This window comes from Ursus americanus, chromosome 7 (genome assembly GCF_024610735.1).
Source record: "Ursus americanus isolate L20-20 chromosome 7, mUrsAme1.1.p, whole genome shotgun sequence".
Lineage (NCBI taxonomy): Eukaryota > Metazoa > Chordata > Mammalia > Carnivora > Ursidae > Ursus > Ursus americanus.
In genome coordinates this window covers 68,767,259-68,778,237 of record NC_142133.1, presented here as the reverse complement: position 1 = coordinate 68,778,237, position 10,979 = coordinate 68,767,259, and the positions used below count along the sequence as shown (strand labels likewise).

At 41.7% G+C, this 10,979-nt stretch overlaps 1 non-coding gene across 1 annotated transcript; it reads right to left on the bottom strand.

The window, feature by feature from the left end:
* Nucleotides 1-7,944: 7,944 nt before the first annotated feature.
* Nucleotides 7,945-8,049, bottom strand: LOC148109725 (U6 spliceosomal RNA). The gene has a single exon (XR_015725382.1). It is a non-coding gene; the product is annotated as a U6 spliceosomal RNA (small nuclear RNA).
* Between the last annotated feature and the right edge of the window lie 2,930 nt (nt 8,050-10,979).

The following is a 10,979-nucleotide window of genomic DNA, read 5'->3' as shown; positions in this document are numbered from 1 at the left end:
CCAAGTTAGGTAGTCCTAAACCCTTTTTGAGACAACATACTTTCTCCAAGTAAATCCATGTTAAAATTCCAATGGATATTAAAACTGGTAATGAATGTGTATGATGAGTAGCAGGATATTTACATGGTTTCAAAGTAGCTGCCCACACATTATTTACCAATAGAGGGGGGAAAGTAACTTTGCAATGGAAAAATCTGATGGCTACCTCTAACTCAGTGATCAAAGTGACAAATGAGCATCACTTGACTCCTGATAGGAGGCACTGAGAAGGCACAACCTCACTTCTATGACATTCTGGCCCAAAATACACAAACTAAATCTAATCATGACTGAGCAACATTGTACAAATAATTGGGCAATGTATTTCAACATGTGCAAGATCATGAAAGACAGTGCCCTTACTCTCAAGTTCTTTTTAAAATATGTTATATTGATAGACACACATATGCAGAGAAATGATAAAGTAAATGGATACAATATAAATTTGAAAATTTGAAAAGGGGTTTTACAGAAGTTCCTGTAATATTTTTGCAACTTTTCTATAAGTTTTGTATAAGCTTGAAATTATATCAAAATAAAAAGTTAAACAATCAGCAACAATAAAACCTGTGTTTGTGAATTTCTAGATGATGTTCTCCCAGCTACTGCAATGAATTCCATTCCTTAGCTTTCCAAGCAATCATGGTTTAAACAAACTACAATGTCCTCAGCTCTGACCTCACATACTCACACAGTAGCTCTGTTTGGTCATCAGGAAGTAGATCTATGCTTTGGGGGAAGCTGTCAACCAGAGTTCCTCAGGGTACAAATGGCCCTACAGGTAGATCTTTTAGGCCATGTCTTACTTAGGTTACAGGTAAAATTGCTTTAATGAAGAGACCCCCAATAGAGACTTAAATAAAATAGAAATTCATTTCTCTCTCATCCAACAATCCAGACAGGTTGGGCAGCTGTGCCATCCCCAATTTGAAGCCTCCATCTCTGTCCAAAGGAGCAGCTTTGATTGCCATTGCCCAGCCAGAGGGGAGAGGAAAAGAAAGAGTGAAAGACACATAGCTTCATTATGCTCAGCCTGGAAGTTTGCATACATCATTTCCATTATCACTTTCTTGGCCAAAATTTAATTACATGCCACAGCTAGACTGTAGGGAGGCCGAGTAATCAGCCTCTAACTGGGTAGATGTGGGCCATGTTCCCAGCTAAAACTCAGGCTGGGGGTAATGTTGTATTATTAAGAGGGAGAGAGTAAGAAAGGATAATGGTAGGTAATTAGAGACTCTGCCCAGGGAACAGAGATTGGAGGGCTTCTATAACTAGCCGAGCATCTCAGTGATGTTTCCAACAGGGGTATGGATTTCTGGGAGAGGTGGGAAACTCATGGAAGAAATTGGGCTCCCAAAATAGGCACGGTCCTAGCTGGTGCCCATTTGAATAAATTATTTAAGTAGCTATAAGATTTCCAGAGACCCAACATGTTCTATTCTGGAGACAAAGACCAATCAAAGCTTTCTCTGCCATGGAGAGTCAAGACTGCCATGGTCAAATTATTTTCATTCTGTTGACAAAATAAAATGTCTTTGCACAAACAAAGCTGTCCTCGCTCATGCCTACATTCACACCCACACACACACTCAGACACGGTGCACAAAGTTTTTCCAGGACATTCTCAGAGTCCTCTCTTAGGGATTCTCTTCATTGATTAGGAGTGCTTGGAATAATTATACTGTCTACTCTCACCTACTTTATATGGTTACTAAATGGTTTCCGTAAAATAACAGGCAAATTACTCAACATTGCTTTTTAAGGAACTATGTCTTGACTTGTCAAATTTATGAGCGGCTAAATTGCTTTATGTACATCTGAAAAAATAACTTATCCCAGAACAGCCAGCTAACACATTTGTATTCTAGTTGATTAAAACTTTATTTCATTTTTGAGGGTTTTTCCTCAACACAGCATTCCAGAATGTGACTTTTTCTTCCCTCCCTCTTTCTCACATCTCTGTAGGATGCATACGTGTCCACTGGCAGAGTTCAGTGGGTTCTGCCTCCTCTGTCCAGCTTCATCCTTCCCTAGGGAGGCTGAGAGGAAGCTCACAAAGGTAGAGGGGGGCACCGTCTGCTTTATTAGAATCACCCATTGGCCATTTTAACCTGAAGTGGTGGGGACCACCAAAGCATATGAGGCATAGAGCCTGGTGAAAAGGTCGAGACACTTATGCAGCAGGAAACCAAAGACCCCAAAGCCTCCAAAGAGCCACAAAGAGGCTTTGAAAGTCACCATAGTTCCCAACGGACCATCCTCATAACCCTTCTTGTGCCCCAGATCTAGAGAAACTGACCCCTCCTCCCTGCTGGTCACTTGTCCCAACACCGAGCTAGGACCACCCGGCTCTCTGTGCCAGCCTTTTCAGCCGGTCCTTCTGCATATATCCGGTCAGAGCCCCAGACCAAGGACTTTCAGAAAGGCTGCCAACCCTGGCTTGTGCCACAGACTTCTCCACGTCAAGGGCAGTGGCATCCCTATATCTAACTGCCAGCTCCACTGCGTTAGTATACCCACATGCCCCATCCCCAGCCAGGCACTGCCGGTGGAAGCAACACCCACAACCGGCAGAGGGCAGTCAAACGAGGAGGTAGCATCATGTAATGGGTACAAGTGTGGTGTGGGAGTATGGTTGCCTGGGTTTGCGTCCTGGCTCTGCCACTTTCTAATTCTGTGACCTACGCAAGGGACACCTCTGCCACAGTTCTCTTCTTATTAAAATCAGATGGATAATAATACCTACTGCACAAAGTAGAGCAAATTTAAATTATTTAGTATATGCAAATCACTTAGAGCCATGCCTGACACAATTAAGGCTCAATAAGCATTACCTATCACCATCATTATTATTGTTACTATTATTATGGAATCTGACAATTAGAAGATCATTAGTGACCTTGTCCAAAGCAATTTCAATGAACCATGGGGATATATAAGCCAGTGTGATGTGGACAGAGGAGTGAATGGCCATTGAGAACGTAGAAACATGGCATTTGGTCAAGAGGAGGAAAACAGATAAGAGATAACAAGGGAAGGGCCAAAAAGGAATCAATTCATTCTTTCGTCACAAAATACTTTGACAGAAAAATTGTTATAAAGCTTTGGTAGTTCTGACAAATTTATATAAATTTAAGTCAATCTATTAAGAGTAATGAAAATATTAATCTTAAGCAAAGTACCTCAAAATTTACAGAATAGTTTGTCTATACCCCACTTTATTCTTAAGTCTGAGGATACAGGGGAGGCTCCTTGACCCCATTTTACCCAAGGGAATCAAGTCTTGGGTGAAATGCCTTACGTCAAGCCACACAGCCATCCTGTGTAACCCTCTCCCTCATCTCTACATCCTAAACAGTTCAGAAATGCTTATTGTGTCACCCCAATACTCACGACCCTCAGAGAATCTCCAGGTCTATTTTCTTCGTCTGCAACTAAGGAACCTCCACAATTTGCCCAAGAGTCTGCTTGCCCGAGCTTCTTACTCAGGTCGGGTCCTCTAACAATCTCTCACGTTATTCCTTCTTGCCAACCAGGCGTCATGTGAGCAAGAGTGTTTGCACGGTCTGGCTCCCCACATAGACACCCACCAACCGCCTCTTCTGTTTGATTTGTTCTTTTTCCACTGGGCCCCCAGACACCTGGGCTGAGGGGGAAAGCCCCTCCTTTACACGCCAAAATGGTAGCCACCTGGGCACTCATTCGGGACTTCATCGCCATCCTCCATTTGTATTTGTCTGCATGGGGATCTTATCTCTGTGCCAGACTCTGAACTGGGGAACGTTCTGCCTCCTCACGGTCCTCTAACTTCCTGTAGCAACTAGCCTCACACCTGTCGCCGGATGTCTTGCTCCCCGCTCTGCTTCCTCGGGTGATTTCTACAAAGCCCTAGTGACTTAGCAGTGCACGTTCCCTTCGGTGTTTCTCCTCTTTGCAACTCCCTGGGATCTCTTTGTCTAAATGTAAGAGGTTCTGTGCTGATAGACAACACTGGCCAAGATAAACTTGGCAGTGACTAGTGTTTACAAGGTCACTCTGGGGACCCGTCCAGCTAAGCAGGGCTGGGACAGGGGACACTGGCTGCCCTGACAGGCCCTCCCACCAACAAGGGGGAGGAGGGTCTGACACTTGCTCACTCAGGACTTTGGCTTATCAAGCATGATACATTGCAGAGCACTTCACGCTCTTTGCTGGTTCGCTATCCATGACAGAACTGTTTAAAAGCTCTCCTTGGATATTTGAAACATTTTAAACATTTTGTTGTAAAGAGGTTTGGCCCTTTGTTTTACATTCCTCTAGACACAAGCAGCAGCTTTAGAACTACAGTTAAATACAGTGGGGAGTAGGAAGGTGCTGTAAAATTCAGAGCTTACGTTAAAGAAATCCTCTAAACGTAATTTCCCTTATTAGGAAAAGGGAGGCTGTCACAGAAGTAAGAGGGAGGGTGCATTAGATGCTTGTTGTTGCTATAACGAATTATGACAAACTTAAAAACCACCAGCCAGTTATCTTACAGTTCTGGAGGTCAGAAGTCTGAGGCATGTCTCACAAGACGAAAACCATGATGCAGACAGGGCTGCATTCCTTTATGAAGCCCTAGAGGAGAGCCTTGCCTTTCCCAGCTTCTGAGGGTGTTCACAGTCCTTGACTCATGGCCCCTTCCATCGTCACAGCCAGCAATGGCACACTGAGTTCTGACATTGCATTACTCTGAGGTCCTCCCCAGGCACATCTTCCAACTCACTCTCTTCCACTTTTAAGGATCTTTCTGATCACATGGGGCCCACTAGGATAATTCTCTATTCTAAGGTAAGGTGATTAGCCACATTAATTCCATCTGCCACCTTAAGTTCCCTTTGCCATGTAATATAATATTCACAGGTTCTAAGGATTTGAATATGGACATCTTTAGGATGGGAGAGAAGGATTCTAACACAACCAGTGTAATTGGAGATATGCTGGGCTCACAGTTTAACGATCTTGGCACTGAACCTGAAATTGGGAAGACAATTTCAGGGTAGTCCAAGCCATCTGCAACTCCTCCCAGACCCCCACAACTAAAATGGATCTGCTGACGTTCTAGCCACATAGGCTAATCAAGACTCAGGTCCCAGGGAGCCAAGCCAGAGAGCAACGTCCTCTATGATGTGGAAGGAGCTCTGATGACTAATGGTTGTAGGATTCGTGGAAATGCAAGCTCTCTCAATTGCTCTCCCTTAAACAACCACTTGCTTAATGAATCCTCTCCCTGTCTTGGGTAAATCGTATTGACTGATGGCACAGCACACTGAAGACTCTCCCCTAGTTGGCTAATTTCTGATATCTACTAACACTGTCAGTTCCACCAATCGAGTTAGATGCTCAGCCATGTCAGTTTAGTGACTGTATCCCACCCATTAATGCCAGTTGTATATGCTCTCATAATAATGTCATTTAACTAAATGTCACATCAGCCAATGACAGTTAAACATGAACAGAGAGTTGTTTTTATATATACCAAGTGGAATGCCTTAGAAAGACTTGATGAGTGACTTCAACAACAACAACGAAAAAGAGGCAGGCGAATTAGTTGGTAAAACAACTATACAAGATAGGAAATAAAATCATAAAAATTTCAGAGGATTTTGCCAGAAAGCAGAAGTGGAGCCAAGAGTGGGAAACCAGAGACAGTGAGGAAAACTGGCAGACCTGGAGCACAAGGGGTGGGGGACATCCCGGATGATCTAAACAAGCAGTGTGAGGGGCCCTGGCCTTGCTCTTATTGGCTGCAGAATGGGTGCGTTAGGTCTGCCTGATGGGGAAACCTTATGTATGCACCTGAAGATTCACTAGAGGAAGGCTTGAAAAGTGCTGTACAGATAAGAGGATTATTTCTAAAAGGCAAAGGAAGGTGAGCAGCACGGCTCCTTCTCTGTCACAGCAGTTGCTGTTCCTTCAAATCCTCTCTGCCTTCCTGCCTGGAAGTAGCAGGAGTTATTGGAAACCCCACTCTGACTGCAAAGCCTGTGTGTGATCCCAGGCTGACAGATGGGGCCATCGAAATAATGCTTGTCTGAGAAACAACTTCCAGAAAATCCCAGCTCTCTGCTTGGTAACCTTACCCCTTTGAAGACAGTTATTAATTTTAGGAATATCAAAGAGCATCTGGTGGCACATCTTCTGACCTCATCCTCCTTCTTGCTCATGAGCATGTCCAAAGAAGACAATAAATCCTTTCTTTAGTCATAGCCTTAAAGCCTTTATGGGCCTTGTGCCCATACACACAAAGAAGTGAGATGAAAATGAACGTGAGACAGTGGAGGAAGATGGATCTGGAGCCCTGGTGACATGTTTTCCCTGCCTTTCCTTTCTCTGTGGGTCTTCTCTCAGGCGGAATACAGTCTGCTGTCTGTGAGCCTGGGGTCCACGGCTGCTCTAGAAGGAACACTGAGGTCACTGGATGAGCCAGAATCCTGGTATGTACATGCAGATGTCAAGCAAAATGTACAGAATCCATACAGGTTCTACAGAATCCGAAATATATCAAAGCTAGCCCTTTACCAGCCCCGGTCCTAAAGGAGCAAGGCAGACGTGATTGCATGGAGATGGGTGAACATGTAGATATTTTAATATAACTTCAAAGCCAGGAAATGAAACAATAAATAAATAAAACAATAAATAAAATAAAACATGATGATTGAAGATCAAATGGAGAAGGAAGTAGAGGGAATGCTGTAACATCCCATATACCGAGCAGATCAACACATGACATTGGAAGGTAGTAAATCACACCCGATTACCACTGGGAGAGGGAGAAATCGAAGTACTGAAAAGAAGATGTGGGATGGGGAAGGAGCATGTACTCACTGAATTTGCATGGAAGTAGTAAATGGTCCAGAAAAATATACATTAACCCTTCACAGATGTGCTCATGTAGAGGAGGCGGAAAGTGGCTGAGAAGAGAGTACTTCACTTCTCACTTTGCCTGACCTCTGTACTGCCCCCAGTGCTCATTGTGTTCCCACTGAAATTAAAAATTTGAAAATTAGAAATAAGTGATTATACACTTAAAATGCAAAATATTATGAAACTACTTAGAATATCATTGCTATAGAAGACTAATGACTTGGAAGATGTTCATAATATGTGACCAAATTTTTTTTTTAGATTTTATTTAGTTATTTATTTATCTACTTATTTATCTATCTATTCATTTAGAGAGGGAGTCGGGGGAGGGGTAGAAGGAGAGGGAGAGAGAGAACCCCAAGCCGACTCCAAAGCCTGACACAGGGCTCAATCCCATGACCCTGAGATCATGACCTGATCCAAAATCAAGAGTTGGCCACTCAACCGACTGAGCCACCCAGGTGCCCTGTGGCCAAACTTTTAAGAAGAGCCGTAGGTTCTGTTCACACATGGACAAAATATATCTGACCACATACAAACAAACTGTTTGATTCATGGCCCAAAATATGTTTTAAATTACTTGTTTTATCAGTTATAAAATTTCTTAAAAACTTGCTGGAAATAATCAAGTTGAAATAAAAGTACAAAAATTGTAGCAAAATACCCACATTGATGAGGTGCCTGGGTGGCTCAGTCAGTTAAGCGTCACTCTTGATTTTGGCTCAGGTCATGATCTCAGGAGCGTGAGATGGAGCCCCTCATTGGGCTCCACACCTGAAGCCTGCTTAAGATTCTCTCTCTCCCTCTCTCTCTGCCCCTCCCCATCCTGCTCATGTGCACTCTTGCTCTAAAAATAAACCCACGTTGTTGAGCCCTTAGTGATAACACTCTACTATACGGTCTTTCATATATTTTTCTATGAATTTTAAATTTTCACTCTATACATACATACATATACACATGCATACGTGATTCCATTACACAAAATGGGATAATGTAATTCCTACTGTTCTACAAAAATAATAGGAATGCTTCAAAAATATTTGTGTCGTTCTTGCACAAGGATCTTGATCATTTTTTCTGTACCCTCCTAAGATTATAACATGAACTGCCATATAGTGAAGATAATGTTTAAAATATTATCAAAATTATAAAAACTTCTGAATTTAAAATGAGTTCAAAGACAATTAGCTTAAAAAGCCCAAAAGGCTTTATTGAGTTAACAATAAGTTTAAAAAATGAAATTAATTTTACAGCATTGATTTTTTTTCTTAAAGAGTAAGACATTTAAATTGTTTTTTAATTCAGTGTTTCAACTCAAGAAATAGAAATTAACTCAATTTAGCTTTTCTATAGTGTTTGCAAATAGGTCTTAATATTCATGTGGCCTAAGCACCACAACATGCCAACTCCTGGTTGCTTCCTGTTCCCCAGAAAGCTGAATTCAGCAGGCTGGCCTTGGACAGCACTGCTTGGGAGGTTAGTGGTAGGGGAGGAGCCCTATTAAGTGCTTGAGAACCCTAAAACACCATTGAAAGTGATGGTTCTGGGCACACATCCCTTTATTTTATTTTAATTTTTTTTCAATTTTATAATATTTTTTTTATTATATTATGTGATGGTTCTGGGCACACATCCCTTTAAAAGGAAAGAATGGCACTGAAGTTTTAGGCTAACCTTTGTTCTAGGGAAATCTAGTCTTGGAAAACTTTCAATCACCAGCCCTAATTACTGCCACCCCCTAGAAGGCTGCCACCTGGCTTCAATATCTCTTTTCTTCCTCTATATGCTTCCTCTTGATGCAAAGACCCAGCCTCCATTAGGAACTGAGTCCAGTGGCCCCTCTGGGATACTGAAACATTATGATCTTGTGTGAGAAGAGGAAGGGCCACTCCCCTAAACAAGGGAACAGAGTGGGAACCGAGGCTTCTGATGGGGTAAGGTGATGCATAGAAGCATTTATTAAACCTCTTTGATGTGTAAGGCAATGCACTGGAAAACATTTCCATCAGAGAATCGGATTTTTATGTTCTAAGCCTAGGGCCCTCTGGGAAATAATTAGATGATCTTGGGTAATTGATCTAACCTCAGAGTGACTCAGTACCTTAAATGCAAACTAGGGACAATAAATAATACCTGGGTAATACAGTTTTTAAAATGCTATCTTGGGGCGCCTGGGTGGCACAGTGGTTAGGCGTCTGCCTTCGGCTCAGGGCGTGGTCCCGGTGTTATGGGATCGAGCCCCACATCAGGCTCCTCTGCTATGAGCCTGCTTCTTCCTCTCCCACTCCCCCTGCTTGTGTTCCCTCTCTCGCTGGCTGTCTCTATCTCTGTTGAATAAATAAATTTAAAAAAAAAAAATCTTAAAAAATAAAAAAAATAAAAAATAAAATAAAATGCTATCTTAACTCCGTTTTGAGGCCCAGGCTAGAAGCCAGTTTCCTTTCTTGAGAAGCCAATTGAGTCTACACCCCAACCACCTCGCTTATCAAACGTTCAAACTCCTGGCCTTCATAACCCACCCTGATCATTCCAGGGCCAGGTAACAGACAACCCTTCATAGCCCTTAGGAGCATGCTGAAAGTATTTAAATTAGCCAATCCTAAACCTGCTTGCCCTGCCTTGCTCTATCCTTCCTGTAAAAACCACTAGGTGCTCGCCCACAGTTCTCCTCCCTCTCTTTGCTTGGTGACCAAGCCTGATGCTTCCCCTGAGTGGTACTACAGGGCACTCTGTAGTCTCCCCAGGGAATTACAGATATAACAAAACTGCAAAGCTCTTTCTGGTTTCTCTCCCTTGATCCATGTCTGGACTCAACATACTTCACCCAAGGTAACATGGTTAAAAGAGCCAATCCTGCGTAACTCACAGATTGATTTAAAGACATATTAAGATAACATATATGAAAGGCCTTGAACAATTGGAGGGATTACAGACATGTAATATGGGCTGAAGTGTTCTATTTAGTAGTGGAGAGAAGCATGTATCAGGTGACGGGCGCAGACTTCAGTAGATATCATTAACGCTCATCAATATTGAATTCTGTCCTTACTGGGCACACTGGAGGCTGTATCTCCTAGTTCGCTTGCACATGGACAAAGCCAAGTGACTATATCTGGCCCAAGGTTGTGAGCAGAAATGACATATTTCACTTCCCAACTGAGGCAAGGGAAAACCCTGCAAGACATTCTAACTCTATCTTCATTTAGCAGTGGGTATGGGAACCACGTATGGAGATCGCAAAGCCACAAGTTCTAACAGCCTAGATCATTGACTCACTACATGCTTGGGAGCCCCTGAAGGTTAATATGACTTCTAGAAAATTTTAGTTGAGTGAGAAATAGGGAATATTCTGCTGGAATGTGGGATATTTTATAGATAGTTAAAAACTAAAAGAAAAAAAATTAAGAACAACCATATGTCTATAAATTCAACAACTTAAATAAAATGGGAAACTTCTAAAAAACAAAAAATTACCAGAAAAGCAGAAAAAGAAATGGAAAATCTAAATGGCAATATGTCTATTAAAATGATTGAACTTTTTTTACAATAATTTTTTATTATGTTATGTTAGTCACCATAGAGTATACCCTTAGTTTTTGATGTAATGTTCCATGATTCATTATTTGCATATAACACCCAGTGCACCATGCAATATGTGCCCTCCTTAATACCCATCACTGGCCTAGCCCGATTCCCTTTTAATTAAAAACCTTCTAATAAAGAAAACTCGAAGTACAGGTGTCTTCACTGGTGAAGTCTATCGAACATTTAAGAAAAAAATAATACCATTCCTACACCAAGACCCTTCCTAAACAGAAAATAAAAGAATATATTTTGCAATTCTTTTTCATATTATTTTGTTCTTTCTCACTGCTAGCTCATTTATTTTCAATTTTTCTTGTTTTCATGTTCTTTTTCTTTTTTTTTTATTTTTAATTCCAGTGTAGTTTGCATAGTGTTATACAGTTTCAGGTTTACAATATAGTGATTCAACAATTCCATATATTACCCAGTGCTCATCATGATAAGTTTACTCTTAATCCCCATCA